We start from the raw sequence: 15,822 nt of genomic DNA, 5'->3' as shown, positions 1-15,822 counted from the left end.
GATTGAGAATTGGTTAACTGACAAAGGCAGAGAGTTGGGATAAATGGGTGTTTTTGTGATTGGCAGACGCTGGTAAGTGGGGGGCCGCAGGGGTCGGTGCTGGACCCGCAGCTGTTCACAATTTACATTGGTGATTTGGAAGAGGGGACAGAGTCTAGTGTAGCCAAGTTTCCACATGATACTAAATTGAGTGGAAAAAGCAAATTGTACAGAGGATGTGGAGAGGCTGCAGAAGGATATAGTTAAGTTAGGTGAGTGGGCAAACATCTCACAGATGGAGTACAACATTAGCAAATGCGAGGTCATCCACTTTTGTAGGAAAATAGAAGACCAGATTATTATTAAAATGGTGAAAGACTGCAGCATGCTGTTGTGTAGAGGGACTTGGGAGTGTTTGTTCATGAATCACAAAAAGTTGGGTTGCAGGTACAACAGGTTATTAAGAAGGCAAATGGAATGATGGCCTTCATCGCTCGAGGAATTGAATTCAAGAGCAGGGAGGTCGTGCTGCATCTATAAAAGGAGATCTTACAGAAACATATAAAATTATGAAAGGGATAGATGAGATGGAGGCAGAAAAATTGTTTTCACTGGTAGGTGAGACCAGAATTAGGGGCACAGCCTCAATATTCAGAGGACTAGATTTAAGGCTGAAATGAGGAAATACTGTTTCTCCCAGAGAGTAGTGAATCTGTGGAATTCTCTGCCCAGGGAAGCATTTGAGGCTACTTCATTAAACATATTTAAGGTTCAGTTAGATAGATTTTTACCTAAAAAAAGGAATTGAGGGATAGGGAGAAAAGGCAGGTAGGTGAAGTTGAGTCAATGACCAGATCAGCCATGATCTTATTGAATGGCGGAGCAGGCTTGACGGGCCGGATGGTCGACTCCTGTTCCTAGTTCTTATGTTCTTATTGTTAACCTCATGTGTAATAGTATTCTTAGATGATGGACAGGCTTTCATTGGTTTGGCCTGTGGAAGTTCTCACCGTTCACATAAGTAAACCAGGTACAGAAATAACAGCAGCTTATGTTGCCACAAGGTAGGAATAGTGCACAGCATATGCTGACCTACTTACCAGCAAGCTTCAACTGCACCACTTCATGTGAAGCCATTGAGTTTCTTCTAAGCAAAGAGAAGGCAGGTTAATTGGTATTGAAGTTATATTATTTCACGCTAAGTCTTTCACAGGCACTATAACCATTGGACACATTAGATGCTATGACTTTCTCCACTAGCCCCAGGGCTTTTCTAATATTGAAGACAAACAGGAGACGGATCAAGCAACATCATGGGAGGAAAAGGATGGTGGCCACTTCAAGCCAAAACTCTCCGTCAAAACTGGGGGAAAACGTCAACCATTGTTTTTCACCCACTGGTTCTGCTTGACCCACTGAGTTCCTGGAGCAGACTGTGTTTAGCATTGCTAATGTTTTTCTATATTAGTTATTATAAGTTATTTCTGCAAGAATCTGGACCATGAAAAGTTAAAATTGCCTTGAAGCAGTTTGGATTATTGTTTACAGTTAAATGACAATTCATTCTTTGGAAGAAGCCTAGGAGTTTTTTTTGGCTGAGAAGCTGAGGCAAGACTGAGGTCTATAGATTAAAATAAACCCATGCCCTTTAATTGCCTTGTTTGATATTTCTCGCCAACTGGATTTTAGTTTTTAGCACATTGATAGCCAGACGAGCAATTTTAATGAAATGGAAAGATGAACTCTCACTGACTCATGAACAGTGGCTACATAAAATAATGACATATCTAAATTTAGAGAAAATTAGATGCAATATTAAAGACAGAAGGTTTCAGTTTGAAACGATCTGGGCCCGTTCATAGAATACTATCACAATTGGCAGTTTTAGGTACTGGTAATTTGGATGCTCCAGCAATGCACCGTCGGTCCTCTCAGGGTTACTGCTTGAACCAGTTTCATTTTTTTGTCTTATTAAATAACCTTAATTAGAGGGAGGGGGTTAAATTAGTATTTAGGTTTTTTTTCTTTTTTCTGTTTTTTTTAGATAAGTGATCATATCTGGTTTACTATTGATTGCCCTAAATCGTACCAATTACTTGGGTATTATACCAAGGTATGACAAGTATTGGTATAATGTAACTCAAGTTTATATTCATAATTATTCTAACAAATAATGTCAAATTGGGCCACGTGATGGTGAGAGTCTAGGAGGCTGCAGATCCTAGGAGCTCCCAGACCGAGACTAGAAAACAGCATTAAAAATTGAAATCCAGGACAGAAAAAGAGTAAAAACCCTGCCTGAACACAAGAAGAGGATGAAGAAGCTTCAATCAACAAAAAAAACGAAATTACAACAAGGATATGGGTGACCGACAAGGATCCGAGGCAAGTGGAGGAGCCTTGTGTCGGGAATAATGGCAATGCCAACCCGAGGGCTGTTGAAGACAACGCAACCCCTCCCCCGACCTCAGCAACAATGGGAGCTCCGCAGGCAGGTGGTGCCCAGAACAGAGGAACGGCCCCGAGCGGCAGTAAAGCCAGTCAAAGCCTTGGAGTGGGTAAGCGGGAGCGAGGGAGGACAGCTGCCTCTCCCTCGCAGCTTGCGGGTTCGTGGGCAAAGCAACGGTCTCCCCAACGGTCGGGGTCTGCTGGTGGTGCGTCGAGTCAGGGAACGGCGGGCTCGCGTGGAGCCAGCGTGAATTCGGGAATTGCAAGCTCTGACGAGGACGCGGAGGAGGTCAACCGGGACAGCGATCACAGGGGCCATCAAATCGGAGATGAGGGTCGGCAGCGAGAATGCAATGGCAGAAATAGCGGCAGTCAGGTGTGCAAGGGACTCAGTCACGAGGCCAGGAGAAGCTGGAAGGCTGGGCTGCAACAGAGAAGGGAGGAGAGGGCCGGGAGCCCTCCTTAAGAGACATTTTACAGACTCTGACCCAAATGGACATAAGTTAGAGAAGGTAGTGGACAGAAGAGCCAGAGACGTCAGAAAAATTAGATAACTTGGAGGGGGCCTGGTAAATATAACAGGCAGGGTGACAGAGTTAGAGGAGAGATTGGAGGCAGGGGAGGATAGAATTGCCACAATGGAGCAAGATATTAAAGGTTTCATTAAAGAAAGAGATGAGGTATGGGGGAAGCTGGACTTCCTGGAGAACTTCACAAAATGCTGCAACATTAAAATAGTGGGATTGAAAGAAGTCTCTGAGGTGGGGGGGAAATCTTACAGAGTTCCTAACTAAATGGATCCCTAAAGCACTAAGAAAGGAGGCGCTGGGAACCCCCATTAACGTAGGAACAGCCTTTAGAGCCCCAATCCCTAAGCCAGGACTGGGACAAAGACCCCGATCGATCCTTATAAAGGTGAAATATTTTCAAGATCATGAAAAAATATTAGGGGCGGTGGCAAAAAAGGAAATTCAAAGGGGAGCTCCCTTGGAGTACAGGGGTCAAAAGTGTTCTTTTATCCAGATATTAGTGCAGTTCTGCTCAAGAGGCGGAAAGACTTTGAACCAGTCAAGCGATTGGCAAAGCAAAAGGGATATGATTATGTTCTACATCATCCTGCTACCCTGAAAATCATGTTGCCAGGGGTAAAAGGAAATTTTTTACAGAAAAGGAAAAAGTGTGTCAGTTTATAAATATTCTGCTGACAGTAATTGGAGGACCAAGTGAAAAGAATAAAAGAGGCAATAAGACTTCTAAAAAATTGTTAAAACTGGTAGACTGGGAGGACTTGGATTTCTGTGTCATTTAAAGAATGAGCTTTTGGATGTTTTCTGTTTTTAAAAAGGATAAAAGATGTTGTATGTAAGGGTCTGGGGGGTTCTAGGACTGAATGGGTGGAGGGTACTGAGGGTGACCTCATGGTAAGGGGTAATGGCGGTGAGAGGAGGAGAGTGACTGCCAGAGGTGTGAGCGGAAGGTGGCTGAGACTCGTGTATGATGTGTATGGGATATGTTTCCCTTTTATTATTTGGAGGGGTATGGTTGTGAGTGGGTATACATGTTATCGGAAAATGAGTTTGTGGCGTCCTTTCTTTTTCCCCAGGGCCTGTTGCGGCTTGGACGGAGTGGAGCAACAGGCAGATAGTAAGAGATTGGGTCTGCGGGGGTGAAGCGGTGGAGATGGAGGGAAAACATTTAGGAAGGGAGCCCTGGTGTGATGGCTAAAAGTGTAAATTATGCTACTTTCAATGTTAACGGCTTAAACGGGATGGTGAAACAAAAAAGGGACTTGGCACACATTTTAAAAAATTGGGATAGATCTGGCCTTTCTCTAAGAGACACATTTAACTCAGCGGGAGCATCAGAAGCTGAAAAGGGGATGGGTGGGTCAGGTCATATCCTCCTTGTTTGGCTCAAAGGCAAGGGGGGTAGCAATTCTGGTGGGGAAGAGTGTTCCAGTGCAGGTGATTATGGACAAAATGGGAAGGTTTGTTATCGTACACTGTCAGATATATTCAGAATCCTGGAGCCTATTGAATGTCTACGCCCCCAACTATGATGATGAAAAATTTATACAGGACATTTCCCTACGATTGGCAGAGACAAATGAAAATATTCTAAAGGTGGGGGGGGAGGGTGACTTTAGTCTATGACTGTATCTGGTGTAGGATAAATCCATAAAATAAACAACTAAGACTAGAGCGGCAAATGTCACCATTGATTACATGAGAGAGTTGAATTTGACAGATGCATGGTGGGAAAGAGCATCCAAGAGAGAGAGAGAGATTACTCGTTTTACTCAAAGCAGCATGATTCCTACTCTAGAATAGATGTTTTACTGGCTTCAGCCCATATAGAGGGTAGGATCATGGAAGCTGAGTATGGGGCAAGGCTTCTCTCAGACCATTCCCCCCTGGTTTTCATTATAGAAATGCCACATAAGCAGGACACAGCATACAGGTGGCGTCTTAACACTGTTGTTGAAAAAGCCAAAGTTTTGTAGTTTCATAAGAGCCAAAATAGTCCTGTTTTGTGAGACCAACTGCCTCTCTACTACAGATAAATTCCTTCTGTGGGACACCCTTAAGGTGTACTTGAGGGGCCAGATAATTGGGTACACAAAGACGGTCAAGAAAAATTATATGAGAGAGGTGGAGGAATTGGAAAAGGACATTACCCAATTAGAGAAGGATTTTCAGAAATTAGGCTTAGAGGACCACTATAGAGCTCTTACAAACAAGAAATTGGAATACAATACTCTTCAGATGTATAGTATGGAGAAGGCCCTTACGAAATCAAGGCAAAAGTATTATGAGTTGGGGTAAAAAGCTCACAAAGTCCTCACTTGGCAGTTAAGGGCAGAACAAGCCTCTAGAACAATCAATGCAATGCAAACAGGGAATGGCCAGATCTCGTATAAACACAAGGAAATTAATGAGACCTTCAAAGAATCTGAATTGACTGAGGATTCTAATCGAATGGATGAGTTTCTGGCCAGATTAGATCTCCCAAACTTAAACTCAGAGGAACAGGAGGGACTAGACCTTCCTCTTACAGAGGAAGAGCTGAGGAAAGCATTGAGTGCCCTATGCTGGCAAGTCTCTGGGGAGGATAGATTTCCACCTGAGTTCTAACGAGAATTTGAAAAACATGAACCCTCCCAGAATCTTTTACAACGATAATTGTTACGACGATCTTAAAGAAGGGTAAAGATCCACTTTTGCCTTCTTCTTATAGACCAATTTCCCTGCTGAATACCAATTATAAGGTCCTTTCCAAGGCCCTGTCAAACAGATTGGCATTGCATTTACCAAAATTGATAAACAAAGACCAGACAGGCTTTGTGCAGGAGAGTCAAGCAGTGGATAACATTGGCAGAATGTTGAGTGTAATCCATCTGGCACAAATCAGAAATGAGAAGGGATTGGCTGTTTCCTTGGATACAGAGAAGGCTTTTAATAGACTAGAGTAGGAATTTTTATTTAAAGTGCTGAAGAAGGTGGAGTTAGGGCCAGTTTTTCAAAATTGGATTAGGATGCTATACCATGCACCCAAGGCAAAGGTTATGACCAATGGACAAATCTCTTCAGCTTTCCCACTTACGAGATCTAGTAGACAAGGGTGTCCGCTGTCACCAGTGCTCTTTGTGCTAGTGATGGAACCACTGGTTGAGGCCATTCGTCAGGATCCAGACACTTAAGGTTATAGAGTGGGCCAGGAGCAAAAAAATTAACTTATTTGCTGATGACGTGCTTGTGAATCTGGCAGATCATGCGACTTCTTTGCCTCGACTGCATATGGTATTGGAGGGCTGTGGGAAACTCTCCGGATACAAGTTCAATAGGAGAAAAGGTGAGGTGATGCCACTCACCAAGTGAATTATAACCAACAGGAGGGGATTAAATACCTAAGAGTTAATATTGATGGCAACTTGAATCATTTATACAAGTTAAATTACACCCCTTGCTGGAGAGAGTCGAGGAGGATTTAAATAGATGGATGTCCCTGCCCATAACATTAACTGTCTTAAAATGAATGTATTGTCAAGACTTCAGTATCTTTTCCAGACATTGCCTGTGCCATTACCCCGGGGTTTCTTCAAACAACTGCTACACAAGGTCAGAATGTTTCTCTGGAATGGTAAGGTGGCAAGGGTCTCTTGGAAAAATTAACATGGTGTCCCATCCTGGGAACAAATTGATCTGCACCTAGTGGGCGAGAGGATAGCAGAGGACTTTATTGATAAATGGGACACTAAATTGCTGTCAGAAAAGAAGGGCAGCTCCACATTAAAACAAGTGATTAATATCTGGAACAAAGTTAACCAATATTTGAACATCAAAGTGGGACTGTTCCCAAAAATGCCCTTGACTCCTAATAAGTTAATACCATTAACAGTAGGTAACAAGATCCTTGTCACCTGGCGCCATAATGGCATCAGGTGCATAGAGGATTGTTACGAGCAGGGGCAACTAATGTCGTTTAAGCAACTCAAAAATAAATATGATTTGTTAAATCAGACATTCCACTGCTATCTTCAAATAAGATATTTTTTATGGGGCGTATTGGGTCCAAGTATGGCCCTACTTCGGTGCAGTGGGAAGTGTAAAGAAATTCATTTCTGCAATGTATTTCCTGCTCCAGTCAGATGGACCCAAACTGGGACTCCATAGATCAAGGGAAAGATGGGAGTCGGACTTGGGTATTGTAATTGTTGAGGGATGCTGCTTCGACTTATGATGGAACAGCATGACCACGGTCATCAATGCAGGGTACAGGTTGGTGCAATATAATTTCTTGCACCAGCTGTATCTAATGCCACAAAAAATAAACATGTCAAAACCAGAACTCTTAGACCAATGCTTCAGATGTGGCATAGTGACTGGGTCCTTCGTGCACGCAACCTGGTCACGTACCAAGGTGAGGCCCATTTGGGAAGAACTAGGCCAAGTCCTAGAGAAAATCATAGGTAAACAATTCCTTCAAGAACCAAAGTTGTTCCTGTTTGCAAACATAATGAACATAAGGCTGATAATGAAGTTGTCCAAATTTCAAATCCAATTTGCATTAATTCCATTGGCAGTGGCCAGGAAGTGCTTTGTGGCGACTTGGAAGTCTGACTCTAGTCTTAGTATCGAACGATGGAATGTGGAAATGCAGACACTAAAGGTTATAGAGTGGGCCAGGAGCAAAAAAATTAACTTATTTGCTGATGACGTGCTTGTGAATCTGGCAGATCATGCGACTTCTTTGCCTCGACTGCATATGGTATTGGAGGGTTATTTTCTCCCCTGGAGAAAAAAACATAACCTGAGAAACAAATACGGTACCTTTTGTAGGATCTGGCAGCCATACATGCACTACATAAGCGTATGGCGGTGATTGGTTTTCCCGTTCCTTGCTGCGGCTTCCTTTCCTTCACATTGATCCTGATCAAGGAAAGTCAGGAATGAGTATCGACCCAGAGGCCGCCCATTGAGCTGCAACAATCCCTGTCCCTTATTTATTATTTATTTTCCTAGTGTTAAAGTTTTGTTGTTGTTGGTTGAAGTGTAAGTGAGTAGGTCTTGTTTTATATGTGGGGGGAGGGGGACATCGAGACACAGGCTTGTCTATATAGTCATAAAGAGAATAAATATATGTATATTTGAATGTGAACTGCCATCGTTGGCCATGACGCTATATATGATTGTACAAGCTTGTGTGAAAACATAAATAAAATATTTTAAAAAAAAGTCAAATTAACAATTATGGATGAAATTTGTTGTAAAGTGCATTTATATTAATTATATGATATGTATATGTTATGATATTCCTTTGTTATATTAGTAGAACATATATATATATATATATATAGGATTATTATGTAAAATTCAATAAAATATTTTAAAAAGAAAAGAACTGGAGGAAAATATATGGGAGCAATATAAAAAGACAGGCATTGGGTTTGGCCAACCAGACAAGATTGGAACATGATGAGCAGAGGTAGAGGAGTGACATTCCCCAACCCTCTCTCACCTCAGTTCTATCTGGTCTCTCTTTCTTTAAGCATTCTTAACTTTTCTATATCAGATTCCTGCACTGTCAGCCTTTCACTTCTCATCATCCCCAACACCCTCTATCACTCATCTTCCCCTACCTTACCCCTATCTCTGGCATCTACCACTCCCCTGCCTCTGTCCATCATACTCTAGCACTGTCTGATTGGCCAATCTCCATGGGGACCCTGCCTCACCCTTCTCAAAGTCTTCTTTTCTTTGGCTTGGCTTCGCGGACGAAGATTTATGGAGGGGGTAAAAAGTCCACGTCAGCTGCAGGCTCGTTTGTGGCTGACCAGTCCGATGCGGGACAGGCAGACACGATTGCAGCGGTTGCAAGGGAAAATTGGTTGGTTGGGGTTGGGTGTTGGGTTTTTCCTCCTTTGCCTTTTGTCAGTGAGGTGGGCTCTGCGGTCTTCTTCAAAGGAGGCTGCTGCCCGCCAAACTGTGAGGCGCCAAGATGCACGGTTTGAGGCGTTATCAGCCCACTGGCGGTGGTCAATGTGGCAGGCACCAAGAGATTTCTTTAGGCAGTCCTTGTACCTTTTCTTTGGTGCACCTCTGTCACGGTGGCCAGTGGAGAGCTCGCCATATAATACGATCTTGGGAAGGCGATGGTCCTCCATTCTGGAGACGTGACCCACCCAGCGCAGCTGGATCTTCAGCAGCGTGGACTCGATGCTGTCGACCTCTGCCATCTCGAGTACCTCGACGTTAGGGGTGTGAGCGCGCCAATGGATGTTGAGGATGGAGCGGAGACAACGCTGGTGGAAGCGTTCTAGGAGCCGTAGGTGGTGCCGGTAGAGGACCCATGATTCGGAGCCGAACAGGAGTGTGGGTATGACAACGGCTCTGTATACGCTTATCTTTGTGAGGTTTTTCAGTTGGTTGTTTTTCCAGACTCTTTTGTGTAGTCTTCCAAAGGCGCTATTTGCCTTGGCGAGTCTGTTGTCTATCTCATTGTCGATCCTTGCATCTGATGAAATGGTGCAGCCGAGATAGGTAAACTGGTTGACCGTTTTGAGTTTTGTGTGCCCGATGGAGATGTGGGGGGGCTGGTAGTCATGGTGGGGAGCTGGCTGATGGAGGACCTCAGTTTTCTTCAGGCTGACTTCCAGGCCAAACATTTTGGCAGTTTCCGCAAAGCAGGACGTCAAGCGCTGAAGAGCTGGCTCTGGATGGGCAACTAAAGCGGCATCATCTGCAAAGAGTAGTTCACGGACAAGTTTCTCTTGTGTCTTGTGTCTTGTGTCGCGCAAACAGAGGAACCACTGACATGGTCTTTGCCCTCAGACAGCTCCAAGAAAAGTGCAGAGAACAAAACAAAGGACTCTACATCACCTTTGTTGACCTCACCAAAGCCTTCGACACCGTGAGCAGGAAAGGGCTTTGGCAAATACTAGAGCGCATCGGATGTCCCCCAAAGTTCCTCAACATGATTATCCAACTGCACGAAAACCAACAAGGTCGGGTCAGATACAGCAATGAGCTCTCTGAACCCTTCTCCATTAACAATGGCGTGAAGCAAGGCTGTGTTCTCGCACCAACCCTCTTTTCAATCTTCTTCAGCATGATGCTGAACCAAGCCATGAAAGACCCCAACAATGAAGACGCTGTTTACATCCGGTACCGCACGGATGGCAGTCTCTTCAATCTGAGGCGCCTGCAAGCTCACACCAAGACACAAGAGAAACTTGTCCGTGAACTACTCTCAAAGTAGTGAACTGGGAATTCACTGCTGGTGTGATGTTCTGAGGACTGGCTCCTCCTCCCCTGACTCTGCCCCCCACATATCCCGATATAAACCCTGGATCCCCGCCAAAACACCAGTTCAGTCCAAAGACCATGTGTGCTATTCTTATTGAATAAAAGCATGTTGTACTCTCTCTGGTCTTGAGTGCTCTCAGTTGCGCTACAATCACACTAGTCGTGAATTCCCAGTTCACTACACCCATGCTCTCCTCTTTAATTTAATTTTAGTTTAATTTTAACGATACAGTATGGTAGAAGGCCTTTCCAGTCCATGAATCCCGTGCCACCCAATTATACCTAATTAACCTTGGAGGGTTGAGGCAGTGGTGGTGGGAGGAGATCAGAGCACCTGAAGGAAATCCCTGCAAGTCATGAATAGAATGTACAGACAGCACTGAATTTGATCCCAGGTTGCTGGCACTATAATAGCAGGTACATTAACCACTACAGTTACTGTATTGCTCTGGCTCCTGTACACATTCCTTAGTTCTGATGAAGAGTTTTGGCTCAAGATGTCGACCATGCTTTTACTCCCACTGGTGCTGCTCGACTCACTGAGTCCCTCCAACAGATTGTGTTTGGCTTTGTTCTATATTTATTATTATAAAATATTTCTGCAAGAATCTGGACCATGAAAAGTTAAAATTGCCTTGAAGCAGTTTGGATTATTATTTACAGTTAAATGATAATTCATTCTTTGGAAGAAGCCTAGGAGTTTTTTTTTGGCTGAGAAGCTGAGGCAAGGTTGCGGTCTATAGAGAGACACATTTACATCAGTGGTTTCATTATGGACTTAAATGGGATTGGAATTTATTGGAGAAAAAGTTTGAATTTAAATAGTGAAAAATACATAGCAAGAATGGTTTAGCAGAGCAGGCAGGCACAGGGTTTAATATATCAGGGAGCCACTTTGTTCACTTTTGTTGTATGCATTCTTCTTCATTACCACTGAAAAAATGAGACAAGTTGATTATCTATCATAACATTCACACACCATTTAATACAGACTCTGAAATTTTATTCTCCATCTGCAGGTCTGTGTATTCTTACATAATTGGTGAATTACTTGGCTGCAATTTAGTGCTATTTGTGTCAGAGTTTTAATGGAAGAGAGATTGTCATTCATTATAGACACAAGTAGACTGGACATGGGCTTAAATTATGGGGAGGTATAGTGTAATGGCTATAGTTCTTGTGTCTGGAAAAAATTATACAGTCAGTTCAGCAAATGTAGTTTTAATTTTTGTGCTTGTGGATTAATGTCCTTCTTTTGTTATAGTCTTTAAAAAAATCTGAAACGATAACATTTTGAGATAGAAGAGTTAATTATGAACTACAGAAAATGTCCAGGGATTGCACAACTTAAGGTGTTCTTGCAGCATATTTGACAGGAATATTGTGAAAAATATAATTAAATGAGGCCGTTGTTATATGTATGAGCAAGAATTTATTTGACTTTTTTCACTAAGACCTATCAGCCGATATTTAATATTTCTATAAATTGCCTCATTAATTTTGTGAGCACTGACAGAATTAACCCAGCTGGACTGATTATTATAGATTGTGTTAATATTCCCGACTGGCAATCATCGCATTCTCCACAGATGGAAAGCACCACCAGTGTAGTCCCACCACTGAATGGAACTCCATGTAATCATGTGTTTATAATAGAATTGAAGTATATCTAGCCTCTACACTGTTGCAATAGATTTATGGCTTGTATGGAGAAAGATATTTAAGTCATTAAAAGAGTCCCTTTGTGACTATTAGTGGTGTTTAGAGTGAAGTAAACATTTGTAACCTGTTTGAATAAAGGATTGTGATCCCTGTAACAGTGCAGGGAGAAAGTAATGAGGTGCTGCATATCATTTGTCATTTTCATGATTTGTTTATGCTCTGCGATTATTTGTTTTTATGCCAAAGTTAGAATTGTCAGGAAATCCATTCAAAGAAAATAAAGGCTGAAAGCTGATTTTTCTGAAGTGATTTGAGAACCTGAAATGAGCCAGTGGCCACAGCACAATCTTCTTATTCCTCCATCCCCACCTTGTCCTTTACTGCACTGGCTTCTGCTAGATTTCACCTATTTAATCTCATGTTCCTACCCACCTCTTTGCATACTCAATCCCTGATGTGAATCCCTGCCAACTGGGATAGTTGGCAGGAAGCTTTTCAAAACCAGGTTGAAAAAAAGATGCAAAACCACGAGAGACAACCAGCAGGGTCTTCTTCTTCTTCTTCTTCTTTGGCTTGGCTTCGCGGACGAAGATTTATGGAGGGGGTAAAAAGTCCACGTCAGCTGCAGGCTCGTTTGTGGCTGACAAGTCCGATGCGGGACAGGCAGACACGATTGCAGCGGTTGCAAGGGAAAATTTGTTGGTTTGGGTTGGGTGTTGGGTTTTTCCTCCTTTGCCTTTTGTCAGTGAGGTGGGCTCTGCGGTCTTCTTCAAAGGAGGTTGCAGCCCGCCAAACTGTGAGGCGCCAAGATGCACGGTTTGAGGCGTTATCAGCCCACTGGCGGTGGTCAATGTGGCAGGCACCAAGAGATTTCTTTAGGCAGTCCTTGTACCTTTTCTTTGGTGCACCTCTGTCACGGTGGCCAGTGGAGAGCTCGCCATATAACACGATCTTGGGAAGGCGATGGTCCTCCATTCTGGAGACGTGACCCATCCAGCGCAGCTGGATCTTCAGCAGCGTGGACTCGATGCTGTCGACCTCTGCCATCTCGAGTACTTCGACGTTAGGGGTGTAAGCGCTCCAATGGATGTTGAGGATGGAGGTGAAAAATGGCATCAGTAAACTTCCTACATTTAAAACAGAATTATTCTTAGCAGACTTTTAAATGCCATTTTTGATGAATCCACAGTGTGTACAGTTCTGGAAACCCAGCTATAGGAAAGGTATCATTGAGCTGGAGAGTGCAGAACAAATTTGAAAGACTGATGCCAGGACAGGCTTGAATTATAAAGATAGACTGGGACTTTTCTCCCTGGAGCTAAGGAGTGTGAGCAGGAATCTTATATAGAGGTTTATAAAATCATGAGATAAATAATTCTAGTTTTTTTTTCCAGAGGGGGGGAAAATCTAAAATGAGAGAGCATAGATTTAAGGTGAGAGGGAAAAGATTTAAAAGGGATCTGTGGGGTATCTTTTTCACAAAGAGGATAATTGGTATGTGGAACAAAGTTGCCAGAGGCAGTGGTGCAGGCAGATACAATTAATAAGGGCTCTGTCTCTGGATTGTATCGCTTGCTCTTAGTTGCCACAGGCTTAGAGTCGGGAGTAAGGTTTTTGAATAGTGGGGCGGTGGGTCCTGGAGGGTGGACACGCCGCAGATCGAGAGCAGTGGGCGGTGTTCGGGTCGCTGGTTGGCTGCATTCGGGGAGACAAGTGGGTGCTTCAGCAGTTGATTATTACAGACAGTGATGGAGGAGTGGAGGCTGTCATATTCCATCAGAACACTTTTAAGTTGGCACTGGAAGTCAAGCCCCAGTATGACCGGTGCACAGAATTATGCCATCACTAGCAATTTAAAATTCTTGTACTTGGAGCCACCCACAGTTAACGTTACTGTGCAGCTCCTTCAGATTTCAGTCAACTGGGACTTGGAGGCCAATGAGATTTTACACTGGACTGGGGTCATTGTGATGGAGCAGTGCTGGACATTGCCAGGTTGTATGAAGATTTCGGTGCTTCCCATGTCGAACAAGCTGTTCATAATGAAGCTGTTTACCTCTATGTCCTTGCTAATTGATGTGGACTGCTTTGGTCCAGAACAATGATGCCAGTGTCAGTTCGTTGTCTGACTCACTGCTATTGTATGTGTGCATCGGCAACCTCCAAGATGTCTGCCCCGAAGATGGCTTCCCCCATGCTTCGCACGTGGTCACTGCTGGAAGTGAAACCAGAAGTGACGTTGACCCTGGCCGTTGTGCTCAGGCCCCCCGATGTGCTGGGGGCAGAAGTGACACGGTCCAAGATGGCAATGGTCACTGCTTGCATGCATCACTGCAAGGGGAATGTCTGGACCTACATTCTTCTGCAACTGGAACAGGTTGTGTTTCTAGCAGGGCAGCTATTTCACAGGTGATTTGTCTGGCTGCAGTAATAGCACTTCTGGTACTCGGCGATAGCGACTGCTGTTTGGGATCTCATGTCCCAAGTTGATGGTGCCTGAAATCCCCAGGTGGAAGCCATGCTGCCGGTGAAGTAAGCCTCTGCATTCTGTTGGGCTGTCTCCAGTGCCTTGGCAAGATCAACCACATCCTGTAGGGTTTGATTGCCCTTCTCCAAAATCCTTTGTTTGATATGATCAGACCTCAGATGGGTCTCACAGGCGTCCCTATTCAGCTCCTCCTGATAGATGGCTGCCATCTTGTTGGTGCACCCACCAGCTCTCCCTAGCTCCCACAAGGCTTGAATGTATTTGTCAATAGACTAACCAGGAGCTTGTCAACAGCTTCCCAGGAGGTATCTGGCGTGGATTATGTTCTTTGGGGCCAGGTACTGGCCCATAGCGGCTGAGTAAATCTCACAGTCTCTAATCATCTGGAAAACGTGGTGGCTGACCTGTGCAAGCAACAGGTCTCTGTTATCGGCCTATTCCCAAATGTTGTGTCATCTCATAAAGTCGTTCAGCCACTGATCAAATTTTATGGAGGCCTCTGGATCCTTGGGATCAATGTCCAGCTTCTCTGATTGAATAGTCTTGTCCATGGCACATAGGTATAGCAATTAAATGGTAGCACTATCAATTAGATCCGACAAACCAGAAGTCAAGATTAATAGGTTTTAATCGCTATAAACTTACAGTAATATCTTACATGCTGTGGCCCAATTTCAAGGCAGTACTGAGGGAGGTGTTTGGGCAATAACGCCTTTATTAGGAATCCTGGAGGGGGAGGAGTTACAGTATCAGAGGTGGGCAACCAGCACAATGACAGTAATGCAGTGTTCCACCACACAACCCCACTGGTATCTGGAAATCATTGGCTCATAAAGAAGAAGGAACATTTGAGTTGGCATTAAGAAGTCCATGTGTCGGGATCAGCCAGAAGCTCAGCATGAACGTAAAAATCAGGAGAAAGAGTTGAATAGTTGACACTATGCCTGCTCCCAGGTTACCAGAGCCATTTTCCAACAATATTCATTGATTGCTATAATTTCTAGAAATCTATTGATTGCCGCTTTGAATAAACTAAGTGATGAACCCTCCACAGCCCTCTGCAATGGAGAATTCTGAAGGTTCGTCACCGGGTTTTGAGGATTTCAGTGATCTCAATGTATAATGGGGAACTCAGCATACTGATGAGGTTTAAACCTCGTTTATTCAACCTGCTCTTGGTATATCAATCTTTTTAATCAGCCCCTCGGACTCCCCTCTCACTGCTATTACCAAGATCATCCTTTTTTTATGTGCGCTGAGGGATAGGATCTTGTTGGAGTTGCAGTTTACCTGTCAACTGATCCAGATGCAGAGGAGCAATTGACTGGTTGCTTCTTCTTTTATAAATCACAACCCCATAATTTTAAATCAACACTCAGAATAAATACACACCGTAATCTGAAGGGCCTAAACTGGCCTAATCTGCCAGCTCAGAAGCCA

The 15,822-nt window shown here is 43.7% G+C and overlaps 1 protein-coding gene across 3 annotated transcripts in view; it reads left to right on the top strand.

Moving 5' to 3' along the window:
- The window catches only part of megf11 (multiple EGF-like-domains 11), a 270,916-nt gene that overhangs the window by 176,962 nt on the left and 78,132 nt on the right, over positions 1-15,822 (top strand). The gene's annotated exons all lie outside the window — the stretch shown is intronic.

This window comes from Narcine bancroftii, chromosome 14, assembly GCF_036971445.1.
Source record: "Narcine bancroftii isolate sNarBan1 chromosome 14, sNarBan1.hap1, whole genome shotgun sequence".
Classification (NCBI taxonomy): domain Eukaryota; kingdom Metazoa; phylum Chordata; class Chondrichthyes; order Torpediniformes; family Narcinidae; genus Narcine; species Narcine bancroftii.
Note: the sequence above shows the minus strand (reverse complement) of the source record. Positions and strands in the feature narration are given on the sequence as shown.